General features: G+C 44.8%; 1 long non-coding RNA gene across 1 annotated transcript; it reads right to left on the bottom strand.

Moving 5' to 3' along the window:
- Positions 1 to 239: 239 nt before the first annotated feature.
- On the bottom strand, positions 240 to 6,138 carry LOC126928851 (uncharacterized). The gene is made up of 2 exons (XR_007716959.1): positions 5,155 to 6,138; positions 240 to 4,297 (listed from the first exon to the last, which is right to left on the bottom strand). It is a non-coding gene; the product is annotated as an uncharacterized LOC126928851 (long non-coding RNA).
- Positions 6,139 to 22,381: the final 16,243 nt, after the last annotated feature.

Genomic DNA, 22,381 nt, shown 5'->3' with positions numbered 1-22,381 from the left:
AGGACCAAACTAAAGGTAACAGGATTGGAAAATAAAAATATAAATAACTTGCGTTATCGTTCTCTCGTGATACGAAAAACGTACTAAAATAATTCATAGGAACTCACTACTATCTATAGAAAGCAAAGACGCAAATAGATAACCTTGATTTAAAAGAGATAAAACTAATAGTTAGTTAGTAAATTAACTGGAATAAAAGGAGACGTACAAACATGGGTCGGGAACAAACTGAAGAAACGATCATTTCAAAACCTATATTTTACGATATCCGAAACATCGAATAGAAATCGTTCGTCGTAAAGATTATAATCGAATAATATGCATTAACGTTCTTTCGCCAGAAACAGCTAAATATAGCAAAAATTAAGAAAGATAACTCGTTGGGTGACAATGGTTGTCTCCTATTTCGGTATATTTCCACTTTCTTCGGCGCTTATCCCAGCAATGTGTTTCAATGTCATGTCCTTTTCTTCGTCGGCGCTCTTTAGTTTCTACCCTCACCCAGCTGCATGCACGATGGAACCCTTCCCACGCACGGAAACGAAGGATTGTAAAGGCTGCGGACCGCGTGAATGAAAGCATCCTGAAACGAGGCTCTCGTTTCCTTCTTCGCTCCCTTCTTCGCTCCTTTTCCTCAAGATCGTCAGGCAATGTGAGCAATACGCTTCGAAATGAGTCGAAATACGCTCGACGCAAGATTCGGCTCGATTCCGCTCAACGTTCTTCTTTGCAAACCAGTTTATTAAAATAACGTGGATACTGTGGCGCGATCAGCCTTTGGTATTTACGGTACACAGAAAAATGGACATAATTCTTTCGTTATCGTCGAAACGTATCGAATATCTTTGTGTCTTCGACAAGCACGGGGAGAAAATGCCAGACGCGATGAAACTTTACGTAATCGTGTAACGATCTAGCTATCTGTAATAAGATAACGTGATATTTAGCAAATTCTATAAAATTATTGCTTTTGACATCGATTAGATACACGGTGTTGTGCAACTAAACGTCGAATCGGCTCTCTCGCTCTGATTCAGCTCGCCGTGATTATTTTCGTATCGTATGGAATTGTTTCTCGGAAATAATTATCAACTTGAATCATAAATCTAGATATTTATCTTTGTTGGGAGGAAAAAAATGGTGCACCGATGAGGAAGCGATTAATGGACTAGGTCATTACATATATTTTATATTTTATTATATATATATACATATATATATATTTAAAGAATCTAGTTCATTCGAATGAACTGTATTACACAATTATATAATATTCATTTTCTGCAAGAGAGAAGCTCTCGGAAACAACGACCTTTTCTACGTTACTTCACAGTGAAAAATAGAAAGAGCGATTATCTGTAACCGATTTAATGAAACATTGATTTTGTTTCATAAATCCTTATCTACCTTCGGAATCTTTATTATAACTCATTTGCGCAATCCTGCAATTACCGCTGATTTATTGTCATTTGCTGCTAATCCTTTTTTTACTTTGTCACAAACCTGATATCAAGGGGTCTTCGCCCACGAATAAATAAATAAATAAATAATTAATCGATTAAACTTTGAGATTTTGCCCTGTTTCCGTGCGTCGTAATTGTAAAGAATAAATTATCCAATAAGAAACGGTCGATGTGTGGCCCATATGCACGTTTTTATATCATTCATATTGGTAATTAAGGTAATTTCTTATTCAGAGCCGACAATGCAAATTAAAGATCTAACGATGATATATTTTGCTCGCAAATCACGGTACAAGAGTCGAATGCAATTAAAGCTCTATTGGCGTTTTGGTGTTTAAATGCTGGATAAGATCTGGCTCTGGCAGAGTGGCGGAGGTTAGCAAAACGTTCGAAAATAATTTACGAAGCTGCAAATGACAATAAGGAAGAGAGCTTTCGAGAGTGGCATTCGGCGCTGAGAAAATTCCCTTTTGTGAACGGGTTGTATCCAGAGCGTAGCGACGAAACGAGCTTATTCTAGAAACGGTCGATCCGTCGTTAACCCTTATTTATACCTGCTCGTATAATTAACGTTTACGACGTTTCCCGTTTACCGAAGACGGAGAGTTTTAACCTCGGCGGAATTATTGCTTGACAGAGTGTTTCTTGCTTTTCATGCTTCGTTGATGCGTTTATGTGCTTGCGAACTGGTTGCGACGAATTCGGCCGAAGGAAAGAGTTTAAGGTCGAGAAAAATCACTTCCAGAAATTTCCTTCCAAGGTTGCATCATTACAGAAATGTTAAGACTCTCCGAGAGTTGTTTTTTGCTGTGCTCGGTGATAACGATAACTGCCCTAAACCGTACCAGTAAACATTTCCTAGCAATAATTAAATTTTATTTTCCGGCTATAGATATATCCCGTGCCACGAAAGTACTTGTACTTGAACACTTGTAGAAACATTTCACGAATATATTACGCCAACTATATAACAATTTTTTTTTATCACTACCAATAATAAAACACGATTATTATTACGATTACATCGAGTTTCAAATTTAAAAGTAACCGAAAATGCGACGTATACTTGACAGGGGTAATCAACTTATTTGAAACAATCGATTATTCGTTAAATTAATAATCCACGATATTTAGTCAAAGCATCTTCGACGCTAACGAAAGATAACGTAATACGAAATGATAGTTTGAATGTTTTCTACTTCTAATCGTATAACGTGCCAAGATAATTTAACCGATGTAAAGATTCACGGTACGAGAATGAAACTGTCGCAATGAATTTTGAGGAGCGTCGACGCCGAAGCGAAGAGAGGCGCCCGCGCCGGTACAATTTTCTCCGGCAAATACGTCCCTGGATCGCATCGACGTGTTAACTCGTTGTACAAACAACAATGTAAAGACCTTGAGACCGCAGTGGTGCAAGGCATCGAATGTAAAACGTTCACATAACATTATGACATTACATAATGATCTGTAATGCCATTGCAATGCCGCGTCTGGCGTGCTCGACGACTAGATGAGAGATCAGGATCGTCTAGAAAAAAGGGAAAAAAAAAGTGCGTGTGGGATTTAACGATGTGTCAGTCAAGGTAACGAAAGATCGGCCGATACGTTTATCGTTGTTATTCGTTTATCGTATCGCGGTCGAGCCTCGGTCGGAACAATTACCAATTAACGCGAGGCGCCATTCCACTGAATTCAAGCCAGAAGAAATTCTACAAAATCTCGCTCAACCATTAGACGCGCTACTACGCTCCCTGCTAACGCTTCCCACGTGTCGATCGTGTTACAACACTTTTAAATGCTGAGCAAACACCTTTTTATCTCGGTGTAATCGACAATATTCCGGATAGACGTGAAAACACCATGACCGATATGTTCAACGTTCTTGGCGAGTAGCTTGGAAAACTTTTTGTTCCACGCGATGTTATTCCGCCCGTCTTTGTTGATCGTCGGTCCATGGTTTTCAACTTCTTCGTTCTAAAGTCTAGGAAGCGAATAAAGACGACGATTAAAGCTAGATTCACGCAACAACGACAGTCCGGCTAGCCCTCGCACGCATCTAGTTACATTAGAAATTTCAAATAAGAAAGTACATTTATCTTCTTCTAAGCGAGATAGCCTGTCTCGTAAGTTGTTTACACGACTTTTGTCAGATCGTTGATTCGAACGACGAGGTGAATGTAAGGTACTTTTTGTACACCCAGAGATTTCACGTTAATCTAGTAATCTGATTGTATACGCGTAGACAGTCCGTGTATCATTCGCACATAATTTGCCGGTGTCAGTTCTAGATCCACGTACAATCGCGTAACAAATCATACATTAACAAGATGGCTATCAGGATGAAAATTCCGCGGAGTAACATTTATCTGCAATCAGGTTCGCTATTTTTCACGAAAGACTCGTTTCAAGTCTCGTTGTACACTGTTCGCGCTCGATACCGAGATTGCATCATCTTTGCTGTTCGCGTCGATTTTTTCCTCGTTTTCTCTCGCAACCAGTCAACTATTGTTTCCCGAAGCTACCGGTCTATTCAGGAATACGTTTATTTTTTTCCTTTCCTCCGAGCGAAACGGAAGACTCGATGCGTACGCGCGTGGACGTAAACGCGCGCACACGCGGACCCGCGTTTTCCGCTTTGGAAAGTCCACGGTTTCCTGCTATTATCCGAGCACGTCCATGGAAAAAAGGACTGTTATCGGCCGTCGTTAACTCTAACTCGACGTTGAAAGATTCGTCACGAACCGCCGTGTGTATACCTCGGTTCTTTTCATACGCGATTGTACGGCCTGCGTCTCGACGTACAGCTCCGTGGAATCGAATCGCCGCCGTGCCTGCAAAAATCACCATACGTTACGATAACGACCACGAGGACATCGTGAAATTCCTGATTGCGTAAGAAACGATCGTATCGGACGTTCCTTCCTTGGGCTTCCTTCCTTCGCCAGTAGCTTCTATGAAATCGTTTTTCGTGTTTCTCCGTCCGACCACTCGAGACGCTAATTTAGAAAATTATATGACGAACCGTATCGGGCAACGATGCAACAGACGCGCATTTCTGTGAACAACTGTACGTGCAAAGTAGAAGGTTACCGCATGACATCAGCCTACTCTATTGCTACACTCTATTACTTCGTTGCCGGCGATGATAGCACAGCCGAGTTTTCTTCTGCTACCGACGATAGTCGAGATGCTCGAAGAGTAACGGAAGTCACGCAAGACACGATCAACGACAAAATGGATCGATTTTAAGCGTAATCCATTAACGTAGTCGCGAGTACGTAGATACTCCGGCCTGTGATCCGAATGAAGGGCCCGGTAAAAGTACGAATCGAAAAATGAAGGAACACGTGGGAATGTGCGGGCATACGCGCGAATGGATCGATTTTACTCGTGCGCTTTGTGCGAAATGCAAATGCATGAAGCAGGTTGAATGGATAGAAATATGACGTAACAGATGCAAGTACAATACCGGTATACTAAGAATCGTTTTACGACTCGAAACGAATTTATGAATAATAATTTAGTCGACTGGATGGTAAAATGTTCGGCTATTTGGTTATTTTTTACCGCGAGCGAAGAATGAAACAATGTCTTGGTGTCGTCGTGGAAAAAAGAACATTTAGCATGACAGAAACGATACGTAATTTCGCAAACAACGAAAACCAAGCGCATAAATAGATGTACCCACCTGTCTGCTAGCTATTATTAGAACGTTTGAGAAAACAGGCATTCCACTTTATCTAGAAAGAAGCAATTTCATGCGTGCGTTCTTACGTTCCAATTCGCTCAGGCATTGCATCGAACAAATCGCACGTGTCTTTTGATATGTAAATCCATGTGTAACATGCGACTAATTTTATTTTGCAAAATGTTCTACAAATTGATCGTTGAAGAAGAAAAATTTATTATCTCGAAGTAAATAATAAATCAATAACATCGACTTACCACGTCTCTCGCACGATATTGTAAGCGACGGGGTTATCGTTGTACTCGAAATTCCACGAGAGTTTTAATACCAGTAGATACAGAGTATTATTATAGTAGATAGAAAGTACTCGTAGGTAGGAAACAACGAAGATCGATTTATCTGCGTCGAAATTTTGTAAAATAACCACCTAAAGTGACACTATGGATCTCCTTAAATTTTATCAAACGACGCGTCCACGATAATGCAAAAATATCTATCAATGTTAGCACTCTCTGCATACGCTTACACAACCTTGTTCTGATTTTAGACCGAGCCGTATCTTTCCACGGAGAAGCATAAGCATTTTTTCATTAGCTGCTCTGATACTTATCGCGGCATTGCGCGACAATTAGAAGAATCTCTCTCGTTTCGTTCCAGTCTTCTCGTTACACGCCAGTTCCTGGACCGCGGATTCTATTAAGCGAGCGTAATTTTCATGCCGTGCATGTGCGAATGTATAATTAAATTTACCAGGTAGAAGTATTATGCTAAACTTTGTAATCAATTACGAGAAACCGAGACAGAGATACCTCGAGCAGGAAGACAAAGCGCCATAAATGACGTAAGTTCGCTCAGACGATCGAAGTAGGATGGAAAGGTTTTTTCCTCGAATCCTAATGGGGCGCGGCCGTTTCGCGAGACTCGAAGAAGAGCTTGTTTTTCTCATTTTCCGAATCATCGAATCGCTAGGTTACGAAACCAACGGACAATTAATTCGAAGCATTTCCTGCAGAAGACACTGGATATCCTCGCCCCCCCCCTCCGCCCCCGCCCACCAAATTATCAGGTACTTGCTAATTTTAAACATAATCTTCGTTACATTAGATCTATAATAACGCGTTTAAAAGGTTCGTTTTTCTTATACCATTAATAAATATCCATTTTGTAGTTACAACATCCATTTATCCTTATTCTAAGTGCGTTACATACGTATGTAACATACATACGTAGTGTGTGTTATGCAATATTGAACGATGTTTAGACCGTTAGTAAGATTTTTACAAATTGTTGGAGAAATTTGCAGCTTTGTAACGATCTACTTTATAAATAAAACTATTGTCGGTTTTACTCGTAAACTTTAGACGTACCGAGAGAATCGCAGATAGGTATTTAGTACCTTAAATGTACTTTAAATCGCGGGAAACCCCGTCTATTATCATTATTTTCGAATTACAAACATTTACTAACGAGCCTTTCGTCGACCAAATGCTTATCTACTAAACGAAGCTCGTGTATGACGCTTGCGAAAATAATGTAGAACGGAGTAAGCGCAACAAGCAACGATACCAGATATGTAATTAAGCAAACAAACAAATTGATCATTTTTATCGATTCCGAAGGACGGGTCGAAATAACGTCGACGACGATCGATCGATTCTGTAATACCTCTTTTAAATCTCTCGTATCTGCGGCGAATCATTATGCAATTAAAGCAAGAGAATTTATCGATGACGTTGAGCGCGTACTTGTATATTCGCGATCGAGCGCAAGTATCGACGTACCGGTAGAAAATCGTGCCCAAGAAATCGTCCAAGATGAGTACGACTAGTTGTTAACTGTGTGCGCAAGTTGTAACGATCGAGGAGGCAACCTTGAAACTGGCCACCACCTCCAGCTTCGTCACCTCTATCACCTACACCAGCATCGCGTAATGTGCATCGGTGTTCGAACTACCGGTCGGTAGCAACTAGCGGTAGCAACAAGAGCAAGCATCGCCGACGCGCGTTCGCCGTCTCTTCCGAGGCAGCAACGATGGAAGCTCGACAGGCAACGATTCAGCAACGAAGCGTGCAGCATCGACCGACTAGAAGAGAATGAGAGGAGAAAGGGAGGGCCCGTATCGTTGGAACGACCAAAGAAAGATCCCTCCCTTTCCTTTCCTTTTCCTACGACTCCTCCTCCTCCACTTCCTTCGCCGTCCATCGCAGCCCTCTCGCGCGTTCACCCTCTCTCTCTTTCTCTTCCTGTCTCCTCACGCGCTTTCTTGCTTCACCCTCCGTCACGGGAAGCAAACCGGATTCGCAATAAAACGAGTCACCTCGAAATATACGAGACCAACGAGGATCTAACCTATACGGTCAAACTGGATCTCCGTCTTTCTATTTCTCATTCTGCATTCTCCTTCCCTATCTCTCTCTCTCTCTCTCTCTCTCTCTTTCTCTTCCCCTCCCCCTCCCTCCCTCCCTCCCTCTCGCTCTCTCTCGCTCTTCGACATTCTCACTCGTTCTCTCTTTCGACGCTCTCCTTCTCTCTTTCTCCGTCTTTCTTCTCTCGTCCCCCTTTTCATCCCGTTCCGTTGCACCTTCGTCCCCGCTTCTCCCTTCCCTTTTCACGGTTTTCTTCTCTCTTTCTTTCTCGTTTCGCTAAAACATCTTTCCCCTTCTGGTTCGATTCGAGTGAAAGGGACAAGGAAAGAAGGAACGGCTAGAGCTGCGTCGCGTCGTGTTGTGAGAAAGGTGCAAGTACGACGGTCGGCGACCATCTCATGGGACGAGGTAGCAGCAAGGAGAGTTAGAAAGGAGAGTCCGACGGAGGTAGAGAGAGAAATGGACGGAGAAAAAGACGGAGTGAAGGAGTTAGGAGTAGGGTGAGACCGTCTCACGAAAGAGACCAAGCGGTCCAAGGGTGTTGTTCCATAATTTCTGTGCATAGTGCCGTGTCAACGGAATTTCTGTTCTTTTACGTTGCCTGTGACAGAAGGAGACTGATACTTTCGCGCGTGCCGTTGTATACGTGTATATAACGTATACACGTTCGTAAAGAATTACGTTGAACGGCGGACTGCGTTGAGCAACGTTCGTAGAAGATTATGTATTGCGTGAAATATCAAATCGCGGACGCAACAGTTAGAAATTTTAAGCATAAATGGAATGGTGGCTGCGGGGAAACGGTATCGCGCGAAAGACCTTTCGATTCCGCCGTAGTAAAGAGTCGAATTCATTTTACCGGTCGACAACGACGCGACGACTGGAGTAGGCTGTCCTAATTATACATATACCGTCGCATGAGTCAGGCGAGGAAAAGAATTTCTAAGGTGATAAGATTGTGCAGATAGCGAGAGAAATGTTTGCTCACCACCTATGTACATGGTCGACGTTGGTAGTTTATAGTTACGAGTCTCTATCGCGACTTTCAACTAGACGAATTCAATGTAGAAAGCAACGGCGAGGTAGAAGTTCGGCAAATCTGTCGGCTTTTCCTCCATTGGCGATACGATGAAACGAAGAATACTACGCTGTGATAAACAACGAGTAAGATGAATGCGAATTAAGCAAAAACCGAAGGAAACGGAATAATGGCAAAACGCAGATCTCGATGGTACAGTGGAAAACAAAGAAGAAATTGCGAAAAAAATAGCAGAGCGTTTAATTGCATGCGTGCCGAGGTCGGAGAGGACCTTGCAACTTTTCTCTCTTTTCTTCGTTCTTCTTTCTCTCTCACTTCCTTTTTCCCCTCCACTTCCTTCTATCTTTCGCACGTAATGATAAACAGCCGAGTGTTCCCTGTAACGATTACGCAAGGCGTTTGGCCTTCTCGACGCGCTTTTAATTTAGACCGCACCATAAATAAATAAATAGTATCGAGCTCGATAACTCGACGCCAGGCGGTAACGGGCCGAGTCCACGAGACTGCGCGCGAATTAATTAATTTCTCGCAATTACGCCGACGTAGATAGCACGGGTAAATATTTAACCTAACGTACGACGGCTTCTTGGAAGAGAAAGAAAGATAGGAAGAAGAACAGAGGAAAAGTTTATCTTTTACGTTTTTACGTTCGTTCGTCCGAAAAATCGTCGTCAATTTTTCGATAATCAACGTCAAATAATCGATCGTGCGAACGATGATCAACCTGACATTTAACGTTGATACACCTCCGGAAAATGCATCGCTACCGCTCAGACTTCTTTTTATCGACTGTCGAAACGATTGAACCACGTGATCGCCCGTTTAACGTTGGATTCAATTGATTAAGACGACGTTACCAAGTTACCACGCTCATATTTGTCCAAAAGGTCATCGATTTCTCATCGATTAGCGACTAAATTATTAAGCGAGAGGATGACATTTTTAACGCAGGTGGAACACAGTAACGGGCCTGTTCAACGTCTTCCAGCACTTGCTATTAAATCACGAAATAAATCGAACGAGGCCGACGGCAGTTCGTACAACTCGAACAAAGCAACGTACTGACATTTTCACGTTATTCCGGCTCCGATTATTTTATTTCAAGGCTCCCTCGATCTTTGCTTTTCGTTATAGCCGCAACTACTTTATTCGATCGAAGAAATCGAATTAACACGTATGTCATACGACTTACTCGTGATTAACGATAGATTTACCAGGGGCAGCATAGAGGTCATCGACGATTTAAATTAAATAAGCAGTCTATATCCGTACAGTTTTCAATATTCGTAATTACGCCGACGCCAAGTACTAAATGTTCTAGAAAATGCTGAAACAATGTTGGTTGTTGTAGTTTGTATACCTCTGGATTGAGGGTACACGCGGTATTACATACATGTAGGTACACGCTAATGTAATCACTCCTTTAAACAAAAGCATTCGACTCGATTGTTTCTCGTATCGTAGACACACATGGCACGACTAAAAGATATAAACTTACTTACGTATTTGTTAGTAATTTCTCACAAATTAACGTTGAAATGTACTCGTGACGCATATTGTTGAATTCATCTCGAAACGTATAATAAAGTGACGACAGTAACAACAGCTTCGTTTAAAAAAATTACATCGTTATTAAAACAACATATATATAATGTAATAACAATGAAAATAAAAATCAAAATGTTATACGAACAACAAATGTATCAAATCAAAATGAACGGTACCAGATCTTTTTTTTCCGGTTAGAAAGCATGCAAGTATCTTTGTTGATATTAGCGTTTACTGTTATCGAGATAGGAACATAATCACGTATACTTGTATAGTTTCGTATCGTTTTAATTTTAACCGACTGTATATTACATACACGTACAAGTAGCTACGTATTAGTCGGTAGTAATAGCGTTGAGTTTCTTCCATGAAAGAAACACCGACTTTCGTACAAAATATTTTCTTGTATTTTCGATACTTAAGAATATAGCGCCTATATATATATATTTAAATCGGACGTACTATATACGCATCTTAAAAAATCTTACATATAATGCTAAAATAAGCGACAACGTTCCGACGTTATACGTAAAACATGCAAAATTCGTCCGACAGTCAACGTGTTAATACGGTCGGACTATGTTTCGTGGCGAGAAAGAGCATAGGAAGAGTTTATCGCGGCGAGGAGCTGAACGCAACACATATCGCATCAGCTGTTTCTCGACCTCCTTTCGGAGCGTCCCTCGAGCGAAATTCGTCTACCGCTCTAAGTATAGCCAGCCGCTGCGCTGCCGTAATCTCCGGACGCGTGCACATCGTTGACCGAATCTACGAATGGCATTAACTGCGGGTACGCCTGTCCCCTGCTATCTGGCTAGAGAAAGAGGAACGATGAAACAATCGCATACCTGGTGCACCGACTCGAATTCAAGCCGCACCAGTCGGCCATGAAATTCTTTCGAAGAATGTTTATAAATAGTTCCAATGAAAAGTAAAACGTTCACGAGCTAAAGCTTTCGTTAATGAAACGAACGCGCGGCGTACAGACGGCTGACACGAATCGCAACGATGAATGAAAAAACGTCGGTGAAAAGCTTCCCGCTCGTTTTTCGTAGACTCGATTCGGAATAACGAGAGTTTTCTTGCAACTTTTACGATACTTCGTGACGCGTAATTACCGATTCGAAGCAACTACCGCGCAAAGCTGCGAATGGACCATCGGACCATTCTAAACAGTTCGAATTAGAGCATAGTAAGCGAGTAAGTCTTTTGTAAACGACCGAAGCATGGAACGGACCGTATACAAACGGACAAATAAGCAGAACGGGTTCGAGCCCATTTAAGGTTAATCCGACGATAAGAGCGGTTAAAGATGCTCGTGTCACGAGCTAAACTCGTAATCAAAGTAAACGCGGAGGAAGCTCGAAGCAGTAGGTGTTTACCAGCGAGTCATTCAAGCATTTCACTATCGATCACGGCTGAAAGCGTTTCCGATGCATAACTAGAGCAACGACATAATTCTTCGGATGAAAAAGAGTACGCGCGACGGTCGCGCGGTCGAACCGATTGGATGAAACGGCCGATCGCGGGCCATACGTTTTTAAATGGAAAGAAAGCACGTGGGAGTGATAGGTGAACGAGAGGAGAATAGGTACGGGATGGAAGGTCGGCGAAAGAAACGAGAGAGCGATCCGGGGCCTAGAGAGGGATTTACAGGAAGGAGGAAGGGGAAGGAAGAAGGGAGGCGGTGAAAACATAACGTTCTATCTCGTCGGTTCGCGAGAGACTGAAGAGACGCGCAAGCGCGTTTGCTCGTTCGCATAGACCAGAGGATCGAGGCGGAGTGAGAAAAGAAGCGGGAAAGACAAAGAGTGGGAGTGGGACGGATCGAGGGAGGGCAGTGAAAAGCAAAAGATAAAGTTTCAGCCGGTGATAAAGAAAGACAGAATAATAGAGGGAACGGGACAGAGATTACAGAGATAGACATGGTGGACACAGAAGGAAAAGGCTCGCGGGAGGACGCACAGAAAGAACGGAAATGTTGGGTCGCAAAAGACGGGGTGAGAGAGCTCGGGTCGTAGGGAAGAGGAGGAAGGAAATGAAACGAAATGAAAGAAAGAAGAAAAAAAGAAAGGGTAAAAGAAAGAACGAAAGAACGAAAGAAGGAAAGAAAAAGAGAGACGCGCAAGGGTCTGCGCGTCTCTCTGGAGAGGCTCTCTCGCTCCATTCTTACGTATTACGTGCACGAGCACGAGCGGAGCCTTGTATTACACCATTATCGTGACAAAGAAACTCGCTATTCGGCCGCATCCGAGCGACGAGGACGAGAATAAAGAGTATAGAGTGGTTGCGACTTTAGCGTGTGCGTTCGTACGTGTGCACACTACCGAACGATATGGACATATGCGCGCGTCTAGACGGAGAAACGAGAAAGAAAAGATGAAAAACAGAGAAAGAGAAAAGGAGAACGTAGAAGGGAGAGAGAGACAGGGTGGGTGGCGTGAGGTGGAGCGGGAGGGAGGGAGAGAGAGAGAGAGGAAGAGAAGAAGACGGAAGAAATGAAGACAGACGAAGTCTGTACTCTTATCGTACGACAGTTCGTGCATGTGCATCGAGGAACACAAACACACGGGTTCCACACGTGAATCGCGGCGCGCGTACTTGCACACAATGTTGAGTAACATAAATGTGCACGGAAGGAGCAACACCTCACAAACGCGGCCTAGGCAAGAGAGCTATTTGTAATGTAATAGTGAGAGCACCAGTGGGGAAAGGGAGAGTGGAGGAAGGTGGTGGTAGATGGTGGGGCAATGGTGGGAGGAAAGAGTAAACGTAGGAAAGAGATAGGTAGAAGGAGAGCGAGTAAGAGAGGAAGAGAGAAGAGAAGAGGTGCCACTCGACGAGGAACCAATACTATGGTCCCTTTACAAACGAACTCACGAGGCTCGCGAGGCCTCCTCTCTAGCGTGAGTATTCCGCCGGGAGTTCTCGAGAGAGAGAGAACCGTGCTTTTCGGACCCTCAACCCTTTCTGGGCTCGTCTGTAAGCCACGGGGCCCACCTGGCCTCTTCTCTACCACCACCACCACCGCAGAGTCACTACTACCACCGTTACCATCATCGTCACTGTCACCGTCCTGCCACGCTCCGATCAGTGGACGGTATATACGCACTCGTTTCAAGCGGAATTCGTGTACCACCACTACTATCGGATCGCATCAACCACCACCATCGTAACCGCCACCACTACCACCACTACCACCACCACCACCACCACCACCACCACCACCACCACCACCACCACCACCGTAGTCACTCGTCGACTGCCCAGTCTACCTCTCTTCGCGTTTACCTAGGACCAGCCAGAGAAAGAGAAAGAGAGAGAAAAAGCAAAGTATCATACGCAGAACGGAGATAGAGGTAGAGATAGAGATAGACAGAGGAGTTAGAGAGACAGAGAGAAAGGGAAAGAGTAAGAGAGAGAGAGAGGGAGAGAGAGAGAGAGAGAGGGAGGGAAAAGAGAGCGAGAAGGGGGAGAAAGAGGAAAAGAGAAAGAAGGAAAGAGTGAGAGAGCGTGAACAGCACAGAGAGTAAGAGAGGGTCTCGGGTTTGCGCAAAAGTTACGACGGAGCGAGGAGCAGTGAGACACACCGCGGAGACCGGAAGAGACCCTCTCTCCCTGAAGAAGTCCTCCGGCGAAGTGAGAAAGAGAGAGAGATCACGCGCGAAAAACATACATCGTGTCGATCGAACGTGTCGTTTCTGTGTATGACGTGCGTGTGTGCAACGCGTGTGTAGTGAGACAAATTTCGTGAAAGTCAACGACGACATTGTTAACGTTTCGTTTCTATCGGTGATCGTGCTCACGATCATCGTCGTCGTCATTGTTGTCGTGGTCGTCGTAGTCGTTGTCGTGGTCGTGGTCGTGGTCGTGATCGTTGCCGTCGTTCGCCGCGAGTCTTCGTCGGGAGGCCACGTGGCCTCTGGTTGCTCCTATCTTCCGGATTTCCATGGGACTGTGTCGACACGATCGGACACCGTTCGTACCGTGAATTTTCTTCGGCTTTTTATATCGTGGTATCTGAAAACGAGTGGCACCACACGTCGTTATCAGTGCGATCCGAGTGCGCGTTCCTGCCGAACGAAAACACCGGACACGTGCTCATCCGCACGTGCTTTCGTCGACGCACGTGCTCTTTAGGCAAGTCCGGTGTCGTATATTAAACGAGCTTTTCGGGGATTTCAGACAAATGTCAACGGTTTAAGCGGACCGCGATTATGCATCGTCGGCATCGATACGACGATATTTAAAATCGCTGGGATTGGAACTGTGACACAGGGAAAGCGAGAGAGAGGGAGAGAAAGAGAGAGGGAGAGAGAGAGAAAGGGGGAAAGAAAGGAAGAAATAAAGAGAGAGAGAGAGAGAGAGAGAGATAGCCGAGACAGCTGTGGAAATTGTGAAATCGCGAAAGGATCCGAGCGAAAGGAAGAGAAAGGAAGGGAAAGAGTGGAGAAAGTAGAAAGAAGAAGAAGGAAAGGAGGAAAAGAAGAAGAAGAAGCTTCGGAAGAGCAAAGAGCGAGACTCGGTGCTTGGTTGCCGCTTACGTACCAAGCAAGAGCGGGCTGCGTTGTGTAAGAGCTGAAAGTAAAAGTTGAAACCGCCGAGTTGGGCTCGCGGGAGCGCGTGCGGAGCGCGCTAAAATCCGATCCTGTCTCGTAGGCTGGGCATAGCCGAATATCTCTGCCTCTCTCTCTCTGTCTTTCTCTCGGTGGCTTTCGGATTTGGTCCCACCTTCGAGCTGTTTCTCTTGGACGTGTCTCCTAAGCGAGAGTCGATCGCGGGCACCATTCCCGCGGAAGGAACACGGTGATTGTCGGGAACTCGAACAGTGGAACGCACGAAACGGAACGAAACGAAACGAAACGAAACGAGACGAGACGGAAAACGGGAGCAAGAAAAGAAGTGTGCAATTGTGTAACAACATTTCTAGTCCGCTGCTTCGTGAAATCTGTGTCTAATTCCGATTAGACGACGCTGGTGCACGCCGACACGAACTCTCGGTTTGGTCTCTCCCGCGACGAAAACAGGTGAAAGAGCGCGCATACGGTGAACGTACGTAAGCGTTCGATCACAATCGTTGCCCGTGTTCGTCCGAATCGTCGACCGTGTCCGCGTCGACGAGGAAAGCGATGGAAACGATCGTTCTCGTATGTTTGTTGGTCGTGTCGTGCGCTGCGAAACGCGAGTGTTCAAGGTCGTCGCTCGTATCCCACCGGTAACCCGCTTCCGGGACGAAGAAGGCACCAGGATCTCCTGTCACGGCGTGCCTTTAGCAGCCAATTTCGTGGTAGAATTCGAGCCCGTCTCTTGATCCTTCGATCGCGTCCCGCTCGCTTCCACCACACGCCGCCACCGCCGTCATCGCCGCCGCCACCGCCACCGCCACCGCCACCGCCGCCGCCACCGCCACCGCCGCTGCTACCGCGTCCGGGCTACAGAAGTTTCGTAAAACGGATTACAAAACCAGAAGAGAAAGGAGATAGAGAAAGGGAGAGGCAGAGAGAAAGAAGAGAAGCAAGTGGAAGAAGGAGAGAGAAACAGCGGTGATCCGCCGCGTCGCAGGAAATTGTAAGGCAACGATACGCAGTGGAGATACGGTGTTCGAGCACGAGTTCTGGATCGTCTCAGGGGGTGGACGACGACGAAGCGGCCGGTGGAGTGCCGAGTCGTGAAAGAAGAAGTCAGACGGCTCGGCAACCGGGAGAAAGAGGAAAAGGACGGAGAAGTCTCTCTGTCGAGGACACACAGCAGTAGTAGTAGTAGCGGAGGACAAGTTTGAAAGACGATCCGGATGTGGCTGAATCCACTTGTTATCTTTCTCAACTCTGACGAGAGACCGCGTACTTTTCTAGTCTTTCGACTCTGGTTCACCCTTTCAACGTACTGGATTTTCCCAGTGTCTCTCTCCGCTTTGATCGATAATACATCCCCCGGCGATCTTGCTCGACGTACGTCGCTCTTTTACAATAAGATCTTGGAGAGCTCGTGCACGCTGCACGGAGACACGCGGCCGAGCGGAATTAAAAGTGCGCTTAAAAAGGTTAGCGGGATAAAAAAGGCGCGCGCGCGAAAGGATAAGAGAAAGGAATAGGAGCTACCTCCGAGTCCTTGAGAGTACCCAACGGGTAAAAGTGCCGCGCTCGGAGCCAGCCGGTTGACCCTGGGCAGCCAACGGAGCAGACCCCGTTGGAAAAAAGTTCTCCACGTCGTTGTCGTCGTCGTCGTCGTCGTCGTCGTCGTCGTCGTCGTCGTCGCCCTCGCCGTCGTCGTCGTCGTCGTCGTCGTCGCCGCCGTCGTCGTCGTCGCCGTCGTCTTTGTTGTTGCTGTCATCGTCATCGTCGTCATCGTCGTCGTCGTCGATGTCATCGCCGTTGTTATCGTCATAATCGTCACCATCGCCGTCAGTGTGATCCTAGTTATCGTGCCCGATACATCGTTCTTCCGTTTACCTCGAATATCGCTTTAGGGTGTCGTGCGACGTATCGGGCTACCAAATTACACCCTTTCGATGAGATCGCGCGTGGTTATCCTGTGGCATGTGTGAAATTAAGAAGAACCACGCTACCATTTGAATACCACTTCTGATTATTATCGGTTGCGTTCGAATTTCCCTCAAGCACGAAGACTACGACTTGTCATTCGTTCGCGTATCGTGACTATGTGAACGTGTTTTTTCATGTGAAGTGATTCTTAGTGCCAACTCCGATATTGTCTCGATCGTATTTCGTTGTTACGCCAACGTCTGTTTAATGTTCCACCGTTTCGTCTGCGTTCCTGTACGACGTGCTGCGATCTGTTTCTCGTGCCGGTGGTGATACATGCTCCGGTATATCAATGTATGTCACGTGTCTGTACCGTCGTCCTCGTCGCCGCTATCACGGGATTTCGGGTCGTCGGCTCGTGGAGATGCTTCGTGACTCTTCGAGAGAGTCTTAAGGAAAACACCGCCGTTCGCCGACTTGCTTTCTTTGGATACCACCGATATTGGATAAAATACGGACGATTAAAACGACAAGGTGAGAACATAGAATACGGAATATCCTTAAACTAAGCGACGAACGCGACAACTGATCTGTTTTAAATTTGTTCGCTTCTGTCACGATTCGTAAATCAAGTTAATATGTTGACGCGGAAATTTCTACCACGCAAACATCGGCGAACGATTTCCCGTGTAATCAAACGAATTTACCTATGAATTTGTGTAACGATACTCGGCGTAATTTCTGTAAGCTTAATCGTTACGCTAGCATCGATAATTCGAATTGTTTGTACGTACAAGTGAAACGATGCTAGCTGACGATATTTGCATAAAACTCGTACGGAACGCGACGATTCGTAGCACGAGCTCGTGCGCAATTACGTGCACGCGAAGCAGCAGAAAACCCCGTTGAAAACGAAATTCAACGAGTTCGAGGAGTTGTCTGGATTTTTATTTCACCGCGCGTCACTTGACACAGCATGTCGGTATATCGAGGAAACGGCGAAACTACGAGCGATAATGAGGAAATTACCAGAGCAGTGAACCAACATTCCATACGATTGGATATAAGAGACTGTGTAAATTAAAGTGGCGACGTAATTGGAGGCAAAAACGATCTAACGTACTCGGAGACAGGTAGATAGATTGCAACGAACCGCACTGACAATGAGAAAATATGATCGAACGAGTCGTAGAACAAATTGCACGACTATATTGACTTTGCGAAAGTAATTCCTATTTCTGTCGAAGAGCCTGTAGTACTAAATCCGAACCTGATCGATTTGCGTGTGTTCGTCTCTATAAGAATAGCAACGCGAACGTTATAAACGTTAAAATACATGTGATACGGTCCTCCCTTGAACGAGCCAGGTATTCGGTGTATGAAAGAAATAACAATTTCACCGTGACCATCGTTGTCCTCGTTGTCCTTGCTGTTTATTGGTCATTGTTGTCCTTCATTAATATCTTGGTAATGTTCGGAAAACTTTCGAATAGACTCGTCCACTCGTTGGCATAACGACGTAAAAACTTCTCTCCTGAACGTGCAATTCAAGTTCAGGTGTTCCATGGCCGTGCATGAACGTTGGTTGCGCAACTGTTTTTAAGAAAAAAAGATGGAGGAGGGACTCGCGAGTTCTATGTGGTCATCAATGGCTCGCGATGACGGATCGTAAAGAAAAAGCGATCTCGAGTCAAGGTCGGGCTCGTCGAAAGGCGTCTTTACGTTCGCCATTTCGTATTCATGTGGTCATTATCTGCCGGATATATTTATGTTGCGCTCTCGCATAGTCAGTGCATATAGAAGTTGCATCGACGCAAATAATCCGATGCAAACAGAAATTACGGTCAAGTTTGAAAGGCGAACCAGTCGAAATTCCGAGTTAACGTTGATCTACTCTTTTATCGATGCGATCAGCGTGCATTCTTTTCACCGACTTTCGGTGGAAGAAAATTTTGTCGCCGTAAAAAACGAGTTCTTCGTCCCTAGAATTCTCTCCGGAGGTAACGCTCTTTCGAATTATCTCGCATAGAACGCATCGGCGAATGAAGCAGAATATAGACCCCTTACTTTCACATTACATTTTCTAAACAAATTATTTATGCGATTGCGCCACTCGTGATATTTGAAGCGTACGCAGAAATAAATATTTCTTTACGCAAACTACAAAATACTTTACGATGCTATATACGGTAGTGTTCGCTAGATGATTAGTAAGGCTAGTGAAAGGCGAGTTCGGTTCCATTAAGATAAATTTGATCGGCACATCGAAAAGAAAATATTTTCATTCGTACCGAGATAACCGCGTGTTCGAGTAACTCGACTTGTAACAGGTGTATTTACGAACAATCTACTACGCAGACGATTTATTATTAAACAAATAGAAATATCTATTAAGCAAAAAGCTTGAATATCCGTCGCGCAATTTTCAAGCACCTGTTTTCAGCGGCCGAGTAAATAGTAACGTTTCAGCACGAATCCCGATCGCTTTTATCTACGTTGAATGGTCATTGATCAGCGGATCGTCGATTCGTTTAGCGGAGGACGATCGACTCCCGTAAAAACGAGTATCAGGAGTTCGATGGGCCACGATATTCGATATCCGATATTCGAAAACAGTGTCGCATGCCTCGTACGTTCGGTTTGATATCGATCGTTTCTCGATAATCGATACACGACTGACTAAATCTATCGTGAATCACGTCCAATTGACGTTACGTAAGATAAGTGTACGTTTTCTTCGCTTAATTGCGATCGGCAGGTAACACGTGCATTTTCTATTTCGCTATTCTTCGACCGTTTTACGAACGTCGACCGCGTTGTATTTCTCGTACAGACCTCGATCGTTCTATCGTTCGTCCTATTTCTATTTTTCTATCTGTTAGGAACGTTTGATTTCTTCCTGTGATTGGAAATTAATTTCATGGTCATAGATGGGATTAAATCGGAACGAAACTGCAACGCGTAGCATTATCGCTCTATAGAAATGTTGGCGGTTGATAGCAAAACTCGATTATCGCGGACCGATTGTAACTAATATAGGTGCCGCGAGATAACTATAATCACGCGCGGGTACAGTACGAGTATAGTATATTTAACACGATTGCATTTTTTTCTGTTAAGCGTTAAGCAGCTACTTATAGCGTGGCAATAACATCCGGCATAATATAGATGTATAAAAAACACATCGTAGATCGGCCTATTACGATTTAGTCGGTACCTACGATGTTTTATATATTGGTTTGAAAAAGAAAAAAAAAAAAGCATTCGCGGGCATGCGAATATCTCGCCTGGATGGAAGATACGTGGCAATCGGAAATTTAAATTTATCCTTTGAGAACGTCTGGTAGATCTCGCCTATGTGCGGTCTACTCGTTCAACTCGTCGAATGGCGAAAAGATCGATCAACGAAGAAGAACGGCGGTACGGGATCGGCGAGCATTCGTATAAAAGAATGTTGAATTTTCTACGTAGGCTGCCGGCGTGTCTCTCGACCATTTTCACCTTCCACGGTCCGCCTGCGGTTGCTTCCTTCTCAGACGTTTCTTCGCCGACGATAAGACGGTTATTAAGACGCGGTCTCGCGGCGTAGAGGCCTCGGATTGGTCGAACGTTTCGATGTGTAGGGCACGTTAAATGAAGTTGCAATTAAGAGAGCTAAAAGCTGCGCGGCTGACTATGCTTCTCAAGGCCTCGGGCCTCGCCGGAGCGTACTTCCGCTTCTGATTAGCTTCCTCTTTTCCCACATCGTCCTCGCCGTTTTCTCTCTCTCCCTCCCTCCCTCCCCCCTCCTCTCCCCTGTCCACTCACCGCTATTCTTTCTCTTTCCTTTTCTCCTCCTCTTTTTACTCGGTTTCCTTTTCGCATCTCTCCCTACCCTGCTCTCCCTCCTCCCTTCCTCTCTCTTCTTTTCTCCTTTTTTCTCTCCCCCTCGTGTTTCTCTTTATCTCTGCAAGTCTTATCTGGTACCGTGGGAATCCGCGCGTGCGATTCGCACCGCGCGCGCGACAGAGAGAGAGCAAGTTCTTAGTCTCGTTCTTCGGTCATCGTTTCTGCTTTTGCATCTTGATAATCGGCCCTTTGGCGCACCATTGGTCATGGACATTACCGGCGTCAGATCGTTTCTTACGGCTTTCTGACATACGTTAGGTTCCCTTGAAACTTGTAAGCTTCTGACGGGTATTCGACACCGTTCCGCTGCCAATACCGTTGACGTTTTCCCAAATTCATCTTTGACAATTATCATCATCGAGAAACGGTATTTGAAAATCCCTGCTTGCAAATAAAATTGCCTCGATAATCTATACTTTGGTACAATTGTCCTTATTATATTTTTATACGACATTCGTATATAATCATGATCTCGTTATTACGTTTACTTGTAACAAGGGAGCATTTGAAACGATATCATATTTACGTGGATGTTTCGCTCGGTCATCGTGGAAAAATCATCGATCGTTAACAACACGATATAAGAGAGACTCGTAAGTAAGTTTTTTATAAGGTAAGCTTGGCGAATTATTAATCGCCTTGCACGTATAAATACTTAGTGTCGAGCCGCACTTCGAACGACATGTACGGACTTCGAAGCTGCTTGAAATTCGTTAGCGCTCTTTCGAGTTTGCGGCAATAGGCTGCTGATTATGTAAGATCGCTAGGCGAGAAACCAAGTTAAAACGCGATTGTTGTTTCCGAGTAAAATAAAAATCGGACGTCGTCCCACGATAAAACTCGGCCGCGCTATTTTAACGGTTTAAGACGTTAGGCGAAAATGTTTCACTCGCGGCGTGCACTTTCACTCGAGCCGAGTTTCGCCGAATTGGCAGATACGATTACATCGCGCGTTGAAATTTCTGTCGATTGCGCGGAACACGGTTGTTCGTTGCGTCTCGATCTTCTGAATGGCGGCTGGTCCCTTCCACGGCAATCCACGGATGCTACGGCTACGTACCTTGTAACCAACGTCCGATGAAAATTTGATGCAAATGCAAGAAGATATTCGATGGAAGAGTAACTTTCCGATCTATCTAATAGATATTTCTACAGGAAAGTATACGCGCTAACCTTGAACACGTTTGAGAGGCAATCAAGAATTTGGTCGACGTACGTTTGGTTGTGAAATATTCATTGAATTATCTTTCAGTGGAACGCCATTCACGTTTTTATCGTTCGGATAATGCACGGATTACGCGTTTCCTTTATGCGAGAAATGTTAATATTTCATCGCACGACGAGAGTCGACGGTATGAATTACATAAATCGTAAAGTAATTTAAATTTTAGAGAAAGCTAAAATAGAGTGTAACATGGGATCTAAAGTGGAATTCTTGTGCCGCCTACACGACAAAGTGTTATTCTCCGCAGTGTCGATGGGATCATCGCGATACCTACGGCTTTCTATCCGTAATTTCAATCGCGATTCGTAGCCGTGTAACAGAATGTTATCCTAAAGTTTGTTAGAATCGTGTAGGGAGCGTTTTCACCCACTCGATCGTCGAGAAAACATAACAATCTCTTTCTGCTCGACTGAAAAGTCAATTACGAACGCATATATTCGCCTACTTGCGGAACAAGTCGCTTCCATTCAAGAGGAACGGCGGCGTAGCTCGTTGAAAGAACGAAACGAAATACATACCTATAACGGCCGAGTTATTATCAATTTTCCAATAGTCTGTATAAAGTTCTCGCGAACACGGAGTTTTCTCTCCCTTGAAATACCACTCGTCCAAAAATGGAGCATTTGTCTATTAATAGAGATGTACGTATATGGCCGTTTTAATAAAACGAAGGAAAACG

This window comes from Bombus affinis, chromosome 2 (genome assembly GCF_024516045.1).
Source record: "Bombus affinis isolate iyBomAffi1 chromosome 2, iyBomAffi1.2, whole genome shotgun sequence".
NCBI lineage: Eukaryota > Metazoa > Arthropoda > Insecta > Hymenoptera > Apidae > Bombus > Bombus affinis.
The sequence above is the reverse complement of the archived record's forward strand: the minus strand, read 5'-3'. Positions and strand labels throughout refer to the sequence as shown.